This window comes from Pan troglodytes, chromosome 6 (genome assembly GCF_028858775.2).
Source record: "Pan troglodytes isolate AG18354 chromosome 6, NHGRI_mPanTro3-v2.0_pri, whole genome shotgun sequence".
Taxonomy (NCBI): Eukaryota; Metazoa; Chordata; class Mammalia; order Primates; family Hominidae; genus Pan; species Pan troglodytes.
Window position 1 is genome coordinate 165319742 of NC_072404.2, and position 13571 is coordinate 165333312.

Sequence of the window (13571 nt, forward strand, 5' to 3'; positions counted from 1 at the left end):
GAGAGAAGGAAGGGGAGGCAAGAACATGTGGCAATACCAACCTGGTCACTGATTACAGCAGGAAGGAGATAGTTACCCCTAAACAAATACAGGGTAAATATATCAAATTATACTAAAATATGCAAACATGAGTCCTTTTAATTATTACCAAGAACACACACCCAATACAAAGCAAAGAGAAAAACAAGTCTTCAGTTAAAAAATACTAATACATAAATAAAATACATTAAAAACATGAAGCATAACATTTAAAAAAAATAGTTAAATTAAGACCAAACATATCTGTCACACAGTAGCATGCCATACCAGTCCGATTAAGAGATGTGAAGTCAAACTGACTGGGATCAAATCCCAGCCTTCCACTTTACTAGGCTTGGTAAGCTATTTCCTTTCTCCCTGAGTCTCCTCATGGGTAAAGTGCAGGTAATTAGTACCCCGCTCAGAGAGGTGGAAAGATTAAAGGCAGTCTAAATAATGTGCTTAGAGCAGTACTGGATACACAGATGTGTTCAATGGAAGTGAGTTGCTATCACTAAAATTATCAGCAAATACAAATGGGAAATTCAACTACTAAAAGTCTCTCAGTTAAAAACAAAAACAAAATCAAATTACATTCTGAGGTTAAGAGACCCAACTAAAACAAAGTAGCTTGGAAAGGTAAAAAGTCAACATTGTCTGTATCAGAAGATCAGAAACAACCTAAATACCCATCACTAAACACTTTGGAACAATTTAAAAAAATGAACTCTATGAAGAAACAATCTCTATGATGAATTGTTAAGTGAAAAAGAGAAAGGTGTCTCCATTCCGTATACATTCTTAAATATCCTTCTGCTTCAATAATTTGTAATGAAAACTTTTTTTTTTTTTTTTTTTTTTTTTGAGACAGAGTCTCACTCTGTCAACCAGGCTCAAGTGCAGTAGCCCAATCTCGGATCTCTGGGAGACTCCACCTCCCAGAATTCAAGCAATTCTCCTGCCTCTGCCTCCAGAGTAGCTGGGATTACAGGCACATGCCGTCACGCTCAGTTAAGTTTTGTATTTTTAGTAGAGACAGGGTTTCACGATGTTGGCCAGGCTGGTCTCGAGCTCCTGACCTCAAGTGATCCCCACTTCGGCCTCCCAAAGGCTGGGATTACAAGGCATGAGCCACCATGCCAGGCCAAAAACTATTTTTAAAAAACAAGGTGTGGTAGACGGGTGTGTGCCTGTAGTCCCAGCTACTCAGGAGGCTGAGGCAAGAGGATCACTCCAGCCCAGGAGGTCGAGGCTGTCTGTAGTGGCTGTATGACTGCACCTGTGAATAGCCACTGCACTCCAGCTTGGACAACATAGAGACCCCCTCTCAAAAAAAAAAAAAAAACAAAAAAACAGGCTGGGTGGTGTGGCTCACACCTGTAATCCCAGCACATTGGGAGGCAGGGGCAGGTGGATCACCTGAGGTCAGGAGTTCAAGACCAGCCTGGCCAACATGGGGAAACCCCATCTCTGCTAAAAATACAAAAATTAGCTGGGCTTGGTGGTGCACGCCTGTAATCCCAGCCAGTCGGGTGGCTGAGGCAGCAGAATTGCTTAAACCCGGGAGGCAGAGGTTACAGTGAGCTGAGGTGGTGCCACTGTACTCCAGCCTGGGCAACAAGAGTTAACTCCATCTCAAAAACAAAAAACAAGGTCGGGGGAGAGGGGAAATAATGGGGACTCGTTCAATGAGTACGGAGTTTCAGTTTTGCAAGATGGAAAAGTTCTAGAATCTCTTACACAACAGTGTGAATATAGTTAACATTACAGAATTGTACAGTTAAAAATGGCTAATAGGGTACAAATAGTATTAGGTTTTTTTTTTACAATTTAAACCAAAAAAAAAGTTTAATTCAAAAATCCAAGGTGTGCAACAGTATACATATTGTGTTACCATTTGTGTAAAATAAAACTGTGTGCTAGCCGGGCGCAGTGGCTCACACCTATAATCCCAACACTTTAGGAGGCTGAGGTGGGCGGATCATGAGGTCAGGAGTTTGAGACCAGCCTGACCAACATAGTGAAACCCCATCTCTACTAAAAATACAAAAATTAGCCAGGCTTGGTGGCACATACCTGTAGTCCTAGCTACTCAGGAGGCTTGAGGCAGGGGAATTGCTTGAACCCGGGAGGCGGAGGTTGCGGTGAGCTGAGATCGTGCCACTGCACTCCAGCCTGGGCTACAGAGCAAGACTCCGTCTCAAAAAAAACAAACAAACAAAAAAAAAGAAAGAACAAAAACAAGTGTGTGCTAACCCATATGCCTACACACAATCACCCCTGGAACATGAACAATCAGCTGGCTAAGAACGGGTAAGGGCGGCTTCCTCTAGGCAGGAAAGAGGCGAGGGGGGCACGCTCCCTAGAAATCTTCCAGCACCTTTTCAGTTCTGCACTGTGTGTGCATCACTTCTTCAAACAACAAGCAAGCAAATCTACCTACCAACTAGCCTGGCACTTTAAACTCTGGCACAGCAGCTGGTGAAAAGTTCAAACACACTGCCCCAAGTAAGTTTTAGTCACTGTAATTAGAATCCATCAATTCCTGGATGGGAGAGAGGAAGCCATCTGAAAATGCGGAAGGGAGAATAATGAAGTCATACTCAAACACAGGCTGCAAATAGGGAACCTAAAAAGCACTCCACAACATGGTATTTATTTCAATGCGCCTACTCGGGCTGAGGAGATTAAATTTGCTAATAGCAGTGAAGTGCCCAGAACACAGTTAGAAGTATAAATGTTAGCGATTACTACTTTAGATTTCCTTCATTTAAAGCACATGAGTAAGAGATGCAGATTCCAATAGTAGTGTGTACAATCTCTCTCTTAAGCTACCTCCTATCGATCTGAAAAGCGGGCCTAATAACATCACCTATCTCAGAGGGTTGTTGGTGGCATTAAAAAATGAGTTAATACTTGTAAACACTTAGAATGGGGCTGGGCACATAGAAGTACTCAATAAACAGCCATAATAGCCAATACTGTATCTCATTCCAGAAGAAATAACATATTAACTAAAGAAACCTATGTTTGTCATCTTGAATAGGAACCCAAGCATAATTATAAGTGAAATAAACAAAATATTTAAACTGAGTAGAGGTGGGGAAGTATCAGGAGAGAAAGGTTAAGAAGGTATGAAGATTTCTGAGTAGAGCTGGGGAAGGTTTCTTGCCTCCCAGCAAAGAGGTGCCTATTTAACCTGAAGCAAAAACAGACCTGTAGGAAGACATCACCAACAAGAATCAGATTAACCCTGGCTCCCTGCATTCTCTCTGGGTCTAAGTTCAGACCCAGAACTTTGAAATGATGATCCAAATAAATCCCAGATGGATGAAGATTAAATACAAACATCAAAGGAAAATGGGTTTTACCAACATACAAATTTAAAGTTATGGATGTCCAAATGAAATAACCAAAAGAGAAAGGCAAAAAATTAACTGAGTAAAACTAACCTGCTGCAAATATAACAACAAAAGAAGCTTTCTATCTTAATTATATGAAAGCTTCCAGAGAATAAGCAGAATGTGGTATCTATGTACAATGGAATATTATTCAGCCTTAAAAAGAAAGGAATCCTGGCACATGCTTCAACATGGATGAAGCTTGAAGACGCTAAGTGAAGTAAGCTGGTCACAAAAGGACAAATATTATATGATTCCATTTATATGAGGGCCCTAGAGTCATCAAATGTATAGAGACAGAAAGTAAAATGGGCATTCCAGGGGCAGGTAAAGGAGTAAAGAGAATTCGTGTTCAACGGGGACAGAGTTTTAGTTTGGGAAGATGAAAAGGCTTCTGGAGACAGATGGTGGCAATGATTTGTGTATGTGCCTAATGCCACCAAGCTGTACATTCAAAAATGGCTCAAATGATAAATTCTGTTATGTGTATTTTAGAATAAAAAAAAGTTAAGTAAAAACAAAGTTCATAGAAATCACAGCAACAAGAAAAGCAATAAAACAATGATATGTAAAAGAGCACAGGGCATGAACAGATAGCTCGCAAAAGAGGAAATACAACTAACTAATGTGGAAAAATGTATAAGGTCAAAGTTATCAAAAATGCAAATGTAAAGCATATGGCAAATTTTAATCCATTAAATGATCAAAAATAATATTAATGCTGACAAGAGTACGAAGAAAGCAAGCCTCTTGTACGGTGCTGACGGCAGTCTGAAATGGCGCACTGTGCAGAGACTCATAAAATCACTAACACTGCTGAACTCCATAATCAAACACTGCTAGTTCTTTTTAAGTAAAAAAGACTCGAAATACAGGAAAAACTGTATGCACAAAGATTACATTATTTCTTATAAAACCAAGAAAATGACTAAAAATAGTGGAACTGCTAAGCAGGAAATACCTACTAGACAGATTATCATATAGCTGTTAAAATAAGGGTTATGAAAACTGTAAGGAAATGAGGAGTATAATATTGGGTGTAAAATCATTTTAAAAATGGGTAAAAAGATTAAATGAAAATATACTAAATGTCAACAGTACCTATGTTAATGTGATAAGACTATAAAAATCCCACAGATATCTTCCAAATTTTCTATACCACACTTACAATTCTACTGTAGTGAAGGGGGAAATGATCTCTATGTGAAGTGTTAAACTCCGAGTTATGGCTGTGGGGCAAGATCACACAAACTCCTCATCTAACTTCCCAATTTCCTAATGTATTTTATCCACAGACAGACTTACGGCAGCAAGATGGCAACGCCAAGCAGGAGACGCAGCACATCTTGCCACAGCTTCCTCCTGGCCAGAGGCTCCCTAACGTGGGTGACACTCTCCACATAGGTAAAATCCAGCCAGAGTTGTGAAAGCAGCTGAATCTCTCCCTTGCTACTGTCTTCATGCCTTTGAGTGACACCACTATGACAGGCATTGAGTTGCTCTTACCAACACTGCAAGTTTGTGACTGACAGACCACTGATCTATGATGGGAAATGGCAACAGGCCCAGAAAAAAGCATTTCCCAGACTTCCTTGTGGACAGGGATGACTAAGTAAGTTCAGGCCAGTAAGACACAAAAGCTGGAGTATGGTTGCCAGGAAAGCTCCTTACAAAGCTGAGGTAGACTCAAGTAGTAGACTTGCCTCCTGCCCTTAACACCCTCTTCCTTCCTGGAACACAGAGGTGATAGCTGGAGGTGCAGTAATCAACTTGTGATCATGAGGCATCCTTAGAATGAAAGCCATATATTCAAGACACTAGAGTAGAGAGATTGTTAGCCACACCAGAGAGCTGCCATATCAGCACTGGACTCTACTGCAAATTTATTTAAGAAAAATAAGGCCTTAACTTTTTTAAACTACTGCTTTTATACTGCTATTACTTGCTGCCAAAAACATTTCACTGTCTTTGAAGAATTAAAATCTATGTATTTCCATTTAAGGGAAGATTTACAATATAATGATGTTCTCCTGGTTCTTGAATCAAAATCGACGTTATTCAGGCCACATCCTTATGGGTTCTGAGGACCACAATCACAAACCCTCCGTCTTCCTCAACCTCCCATTTCATCTCTATCCACCACTATTGATGTTATAATTATTCCTTTAGGAGACAAATGTATTATTCTCAAACTATTATTTATAACAAGATCTAAATTGGAGATGTCCAGTTTTTCTGGGGTTTTTTCTCTCTTTAAGACTAGTCAAGTGCAGCAGTGAGAAGAAGAGAAAGAGAATAATCTGGTTTTTTAAATATAGAAGCATATGATCAAAGCATCAATGAATGCAAGCTACACAAACATTTTTATTCATAACAATGGTAAAATTATCACCTGGTATTGATTTAAAAATGAATAATGACTATCATAAAACCAACCCATATTTCTGGATAAAGATAGAAAATTGAACACATGTATCTAATATTACTCCACCTCCATGCCCCTCTAAAACTACAGTAAAGAAACATTTTTAAAAATACAAATCCTCAAGGAAGCGAGAATAGGAGAGGAGGCGACAATATACTGGAAGCTGGAAAGTACGTGCAGGAGGTGACTTAGCAAATCCAAGAAAGCTGACCTCTACACTGGCTAGGTCTACACTGGCTAGGTCTACACTGGCTAGGTCTACACTGGTTAGTGAAGTGCACAAGGCAGGTCTAACCATTCTCAAGAATTCAGGAAGGAAACTAGGACATAACGCAATTGTGATTCAGATGTAGGGCACTGCTATGGCTAGCATTTTTTTATTTCACCAGGTTCATGAGGAAAATGATTTCACAGAGCACTAACTTTACCTAGAGATTTCAAGATAATCATGTATTCGTAGGTTCATCTCTAAAATACGAAGGATGGTACGTTTTATTTTTAGTAATCAGAGTTAATTTTCCATCAACTATCAACACGTGAATGCTACTGACTCCTGCATCAACACCTGCTGCTTGGAGCTGGCTGCTCCTCGGCTTCTTTACCTGTGTAGCCCAGTCAGACCCTTCGACCTCAGCATGTACAAAACCAAACTCTCCTTCCTCCTCCTCCCTCCCTCCCTCAAGTGAGTTTCTTCTCATGTTTCCCATCTTAACCAATCACATTATCATCCATGCACTGCCCCATCTCAAAATCTGAGTCATCCTAGATTTCTCTCTTAACTGCTACCAATTCTCATCACTAAGACCCATCAATTCTACCTCCTGTATATCTCTGCTAACTATATGTAACTTACCCCAACCAACTGTACATGCTCCAAAAACACAACAGCATACAAAGCTAGTGAGGGTACAAGCCAGAACAATGAGGCCAAATGTGAGAGCAGGAGAAATAACTCCATGAGTGATACAATGTCTGCCCAGGCTCCTTAATGAGTACTGGCTCTGGAAGCCTGATTGCTCAATACAATGTCTGCCCGGGCTCCTTAATGAGTACTGGCTCTGGAAGCCTGATTGCTCAATACAATGTCTGCCCGGGCTCCTTAATGAGTACTGGCTCTGGGAGCTTGATTGTTCTCAGGCGGTCTCAGCTTCAACATACCGGGACTGGGAGCAAAGTGCTGGACTGAGGGCAACCTAACAAACAATGTGTGCTTCCACACACCATACTGTACTCCTAAATGTAAGTCAACCACCCCAGCTGGTGCAGAAGAAAGTTCCTCCACGCTGAGGGAAAATCCATTTTCTCCCACTGACTCAGAGCTGTATAAACAGGCCCTTCCTAAAGGATTTTCATGGGTGGTTTTGACTATACATATCTCCTTACATAACTTTAAGAACCTCGCAAATGACAGAACTCCCTTCCACCCACTCCTGCCATTCTCACCCTACGCCCTCCTCGGAGGCACCTGTCACCTCACATGGGGTCATCTTCAAGACTCTGTGTGCCAGAGGTGTCTGCCCACAAAGTCTCCCTAAAACACAAAACTGGCCACGTGGCTCTCACTGTCTACACTGTGCAAAGGCTGCCTGACCTCCTCTCTCCACACTCCCCCGCTCTCGTCACCCTAACCAAGTCAGGTCCTCAGAGTCACCACGCCCTCTCATTGCTGGTCGTCTGCATGTGCTGCTTGTTTGCTCTTGCAGGATTTATATTCAAAAAGTTTGCAAATCCCTTCCGAAGTTCTAATTCAGTTTCCACTCAAGAGCACTGCATCTCTTTGACATCTCTGAGTGTGTTCTGAGCTCTGGGTAATGCAATACTGGGGAAGAGTGGAGTTCCCAGGTGCTCAGTCCACATAACCGGTGTAAGCTGAGTCTCTGCACCTCCTTGAAAACAGTCAGTGGCAAGGAGCTCATTCTCTCTGCATGTTCAGATGACTGGGCACGGCCATCAGAAAGGATAATTCTGTGAGCTCCTGTGGGGTCCATCATTTGGGCCTCTCAAGACTCTCTTAATGTCTTCAATTCACTTTGATGGCTTGGTCTTAAATCTTTCCACCTGGTTCACTCCCCTTTAACTATTCCATCAACATACGGTTAAGGACAAATACCTGAAGGAAATTTACCATTCTCATCACTTCCTCAACCACAACATGCAACAAAATGACTTGCAGAATTCAAAGCACAACACATATAATGCAATATTTTCTTATCTTTTTAATAATAAACTTGATTGTTTTTGAACATTCATTGCAGGTACCCATTTTTAGCAAATGGCCTTTTCCATGTTCACACCAAACCCCTCCAATTCCATCCTGGCAAGTGGTTACATTTTACTATCTCATGTATGCCAGCTAAATCAGAAGAAGAGTCCCCTTTAATAAAAATTCCTGTGAGCTGTGTGGTGGTCCATATTTGCTCCACATGCCTAAGATTAGATGTCCCTCTAAGTAAAGCAAGAACTCCTGGCATGGGAAGCTGAAGTAGACAGAAGGAAACAGCTGGGCTCGGTGCCTGCTCCTAAAATCCTATCCAACAGGTAGTTTATGTGATATGCTACAGAAGGAAAAATGCCAAATCTGACAGGTGGGAATCTGTGATTTGTTTTGGCTGTAAAGACAAAGCCACTCACACACAGTCAGTTTCTTGGCCCCATTTGCTCCACATAAACAACTGTGGGCCGGGTATGGTGGCTCATGCCTGTAATCCCAACACTTTGGGAGGCTAAAGTGGGAGGATCACTTAAGCCCAGGAGTTTGAGGCCAGCTTGGACAACACAGCGAGACCCAGTTTGGAGAAACAATTTAGCAATACCTCGCCAAGGTGAACACCTCAGACCCAAAGACAAGCAGCTTCACTTCTAGGTGTCTATCCTAGAAAACTTCTTGTACATATGTGTGATGAGACATAGACAATGATATTTGTGTAGCAAAAACAAATGAAAACAATTTAATGGTTCCTTCATAGGGAGATGGATAACGAACAGTGGTTTATTCATACAAGGGAGTATTATACTATAAGATAATTAAAATGATGAACTGGAACTACATATGCCAACAGTGAAAACTAAAAAGTATAATGCTTAGCTTTTTTAAAAAGCAGTTATAAAAGGATATATAGATTATGGTTTCATATATGTGTATTTCTAACCCTTATTATTGTCACTGGATAGTCCAACTCTGTAAAACATTTGAAAAGATTTATTCTGAGCCAAGTATGAGTGACCATGGCCCATGACACAGTCGTCAGGAGACCCTGAGATCATGTGGGTGGGGCACAGCCTAGTTTTATACATTTTAGGGAGACAGGAAATATCAATCAAATACATGTAAGATGTACATTGATTTGGTTCATGTCAGGCCTCTGAGCCGAAGCTCACCCATTGTAACCTCTGTGACCTGCACATGTACATCCAGATGGCCTGCAGGAGCCAAGAAGTCTGGTGCAGCCAAAAAACCACAAAAGAAGTAAAACAGCCAGTTCCTGCCTTAACTGATTAACCAACATTACATTCCACCATTGTGACTTGTCCCTGCCCTACCTTAACTGATCAGTCGACCTTGTGAAATTCTTCTTCTGGACAATAAGACTTATGATCTCCCCACCATGTACCTTGTGACCCCCTCCTCTGCTAACAATAAATAACCACCTTTTACTGTAATTTTCCATTACCTACCCAACTCCTATAAAGCAACCCCTTCCCCATCTCCCTTTGACTCCTTTTTCAGACTCAGTCCGCCTGCACCCAGGTGATTAAAAAGCTTTATTGCTCACACAAAGCCTGTTACGTGGTCTCTTCACACAGAGGCGCTTGACATTTGGTGCCATGACTTGGTTCGGGGGACCTCCCTCCAGAGATCAATCGCCTGTCCTCCTGCTCTTTGCTGCATGAGAAAATCCACTTACAACCTCAGGTCCTCAGACCAGCCCAAACAAAACACCTCACCAATTTTAAATTGGGTAAGTGGCCTCTTTTTATTCTCTTCTCCAACCTCTGTCGCTATCCCTCAACCTCTTTCTCCTTTCAATTTCCACGTCACCCTTCAATCTCTCCCTTCCCTTCATTTCCTTTCGCTTTCTGGTAGAGACAGAGAAGACACGTTTTATCTGTGGACTCCAAACTCCGGTGCCGGTCACAGACTCGGGAAGACAGTCTTTCCTTGGTGTCTAATCACTGCGGGGACGCCTGCCTGATTATTCACCCGCATTCCAGAGGTGTTTAATCACTGCGGGGACACCTGCTTTGATCCTCCATCTTGGTGGCAAGTACAACCTCCCCTGGGTGGCAAGTACCACCCCCCTCTCTTCGAGTCTCTACCCCCTCTTTTCTCTGAACTTACCTTTTTCCTATGGGCAACCTTCCACCCTCCATTCCTCCTTCTTCCGCCTTAGCCTGTGTTCTTAAAAACTTAAAACCTCTTAAACTCTCACCTGACCTAAAACCTAAGAGTTTTATTTTCGTCTGCAACTCCGCTTGGCCCCAATACAAACTCGACAATGGTTCCAAGTGGCCAGAAAACGGCACTTTCGATTTCTCCATCCCACAAGACCTAGATAAATTTTGTCGAAAAATGGGCAAGTGGTCTGAGGTGCCTTACATCTAGGCATTTTTAATACTTCGTTCCCTCCCTAGCCTCTGCTCCCAATGCAACTCATCCCAAATCCTTCTTCTTTCTCTCCTGTCTGCTTCTTCAGTCTCTACCCCAACCTCAGAGTCTTCTGAATCCTCCTTTTCTGCAGACCCCTCTGACCTCTCTCCCCCTCCCCAGGCCACTCCTTGACAGGCTGAATCAAGTCCCAATTCCTCCTCAGCCTCTGCTCCCCCACCTTATAATTCTTCTATCACCTCCCCTCCTCACACTCAGTCTGGCTTACAGTTTCATTCCATGACTAGCTCTCCTCCCACCTGCCCAACAGTTTCCTCTTAGAGAGGTGGCTGGAGCTGAGGGCATAGTAAGGGTTCATGTACCTTTTTCTCTATCAGACCTTTTCCAAATCAGTCAGCATCTGGGCTCTTTCTCATCAGACCCCACTAAATATATACAAGAATTCCAATATTTGACTCAGTCCTACAATTTAACCTGGAGTGATTTAAATGTCATCCTGACCTCTCCCGTCTCCCCAGATGAGTGGGAAAGAGTTTATACCCTAGCCCATTCTCACACTGACACCTGCTTGCATCATGAGCCAGACCTCCAAGAAGGCATCAGGGCAGTTCCCCGAGATGATCCCCAAAGGGAATACCAGACAGGCTTCCCAGGTATAGCTAGGTGAGATTACATGGTCTCTTGCCTAGTTGAAGGGCTAAAAAAGGCAGCATACAAAGCTGTTAGTTATGACAAGCTTAAAGAAGCCACTCAAGGTAAAGATGAAAACCCAGCCCAGTTCTTGGCCCGCTTGGTGGCTACCCTTAGATGCTTTACAGCCCTAGACCCTCGAGGGCCAGAAGGCCATCTTATTCTCAATATGTGTTTTATCACCCAGTCAGCTCCTGACATTAGAAAAAAGCTTCAAAAATTGGAATCTCGCCCTCAAACCCCACAACAGGAATTAATCAACCTCGCCTTCAAGGTGTTCAACAATAAAGAGGCAGCCAAGCAGCAACGCATTTCAGAGCTGCAACTGCTTGCGTCTGCTGTAAGACAAACCCCAGCCATGCCTTCAGCACACAAAAACTTCAGAACAACCAAACCACAGCCTCCAGCTACTCCTTTAAATCCTCCTCATGGACCTTGATTCAAGTGCCGCAAAACTGGCCACTAGACCAAGAAATGCCCGCAGCCCAGGATTCTTCCTAAGCCGTGTCCCACCTGTGCGGGACCCCACTGGAAATCGGACTGTCCAACTAATATCACAGCCACTTCTAGGGCCCCTGGAGCTCTGGATCAAAGCTCTCTGGCTGACTGCTTCTCAGATCTCGGCTTTGCGGCTGAAGACTGATGCTGCCCGATCACCTGGGAAAGCCCCCTGGACCATCATGGACGCCGAGCTTTGGGTAACTTTTACAGTGGAGGGTAAGTCCGTCCCCTTTTTAATTGATATGGAGGCTACCCACTCCACATTACCTTCTTTTCAAGGGCCTGTTTCCCTTGTCCCCATAGCTGTTGTGGGTATTGACAGCCAAGCTTCTGAACCTCTTAAAATTCCCCCACTCTGGTGCCAACTTAGACAACATTCTTTTATGCACTTTTTTAGTTATCCCCACCTGCCCAGTTCCCTTATTAGGCTGAGACATTTTAACAAATTATCTGCTTCCCTGGTTATTCCTGGGCTACAGCCACACCTCACTGCTGTCCTTTTGCCCAATTCAAGGCCTCTTTCACATCCTCCCTTTGTGTCTCCCCACCTTAATCCACAAGTATGGGATACCTCTACTTGTTCTCTGGCAACCGACCATGCACCCCTTACCATTCCATTAAAACCTAATCACCCTTACCCTGCTCAATGCCAGTATCCCATCCCACACCAGGATTTAAAGGGATGAAGCCTATTATCACTTGCCTGTTACAGCATGGCCTTTTAAAGCCTACAAATTCTCCTTACAACTCCCCTATCCTACCCATCCAGAAACCGGGCAAGTCCTACAGGCTAGTTCAAGACCTTTGCCTCATAAATCAAATTGTCCTTCCCATCCATCCTGTTGTGCCAAACCCCTATACTCTCCTCTCCTCAGTACCCCCTTCCACAACTCATTATTCTGTTATCGACCTCAAAGATGCCTTCTTTACCATCCCCTTGCATCCCTCCTCCCAACCTCTTTTCACCTTTACCTGAACTGACCCTGACACCCACCAGTCCCAGCAACTCACCTGGACTGTCCTACCCCAAGGTTTCAGGAACAGCCCACACTACTTTGGTCAGGCCCTCTCTCATGACTTTCTTTCTGCCCGTCTGCCTCCCAACTTATTCAATATGTTGATGACCTTCTTCTTTGCAGCCCCTCTTACCAATCTTCCCAGCAGAACACTATCCTACTTCTTCAACACCTCTACTCAAAAGGGTACCAAGTATCCCCTTCAAGGCTCAAATGTCTTCCCCTAGTGTTACATATCTCGGCATAGTCCTCCATCAACATACACGTGCTCTTCCTGCAGACCGTGTTCAGTTAATCTCCCAGACCCCTATCCCGACCACCAAACAACGACTCCTTTCCTTCTTAGGCATTGTTGGATACTTGCAACTCTGGGTACCAAACTTTGTCATTCTAACCAAACCGCTTTACAAGCTCACTAAAGGTGATTTAACTGATCCCATAGACCCTAAGTCCTTTCTCCATTATTCCTTTCATTCTCTCAAAAAGGCCCTAGAAACAGCTCCCACACTGGCACTCCTTGACTCATCTCAACCTTTTTCCTTCCACACAGCTGAAATACAAGGCTGTGCTGTTGGAGTTCTCACACAGGAGCCAGGCCCACAATCTATAGCCTTTCTATCCAAACAACTTGACCTCACAGTTCTAGGCTGGCCCTCATGTCTACTTGCAGTGGCAGCTGCTGCTTTAATATGTCTAGAGGCCCTCACAATCACAAGCTATGCTCCACTTACCCTCTACAGTTCTCACAACCTTCAAGCATTAATGTCCTCCTCACACCTTTCACACTTACTGTCTGCCCCTCGACTCCTCCAGCTCTATTCACTCTTTATTGAAACCCCAACAGTAACTATTGCCCATGGGCCCGATTTCAACCCAGCTTCTCACTTAGCACCCAGCACAAGTCCTGAGCCACA

General features: G+C 43.3%; 1 protein-coding gene across 20 annotated transcripts in view; it reads right to left on the reverse strand.

Annotated features, from left to right (window-relative positions):
• ACTR3C (actin related protein 3C) overlaps positions 1-13571 on the reverse strand; it is a 340014-nt gene that overhangs the window by 312858 nt on the left and 13585 nt on the right. Inside the window, exon 2 of one of the 20 annotated variants that reach the window (XM_063815791.1) lies at positions 42-78. The exons of the other annotated variants lie outside the window; for them this stretch is intronic. The gene's annotated coding sequence lies outside the window, so the exon portion shown is untranslated. The remainder of the gene's footprint in view (positions 1-41; positions 79-13571) is intronic. 20 annotated transcript variants of the gene reach the window in all.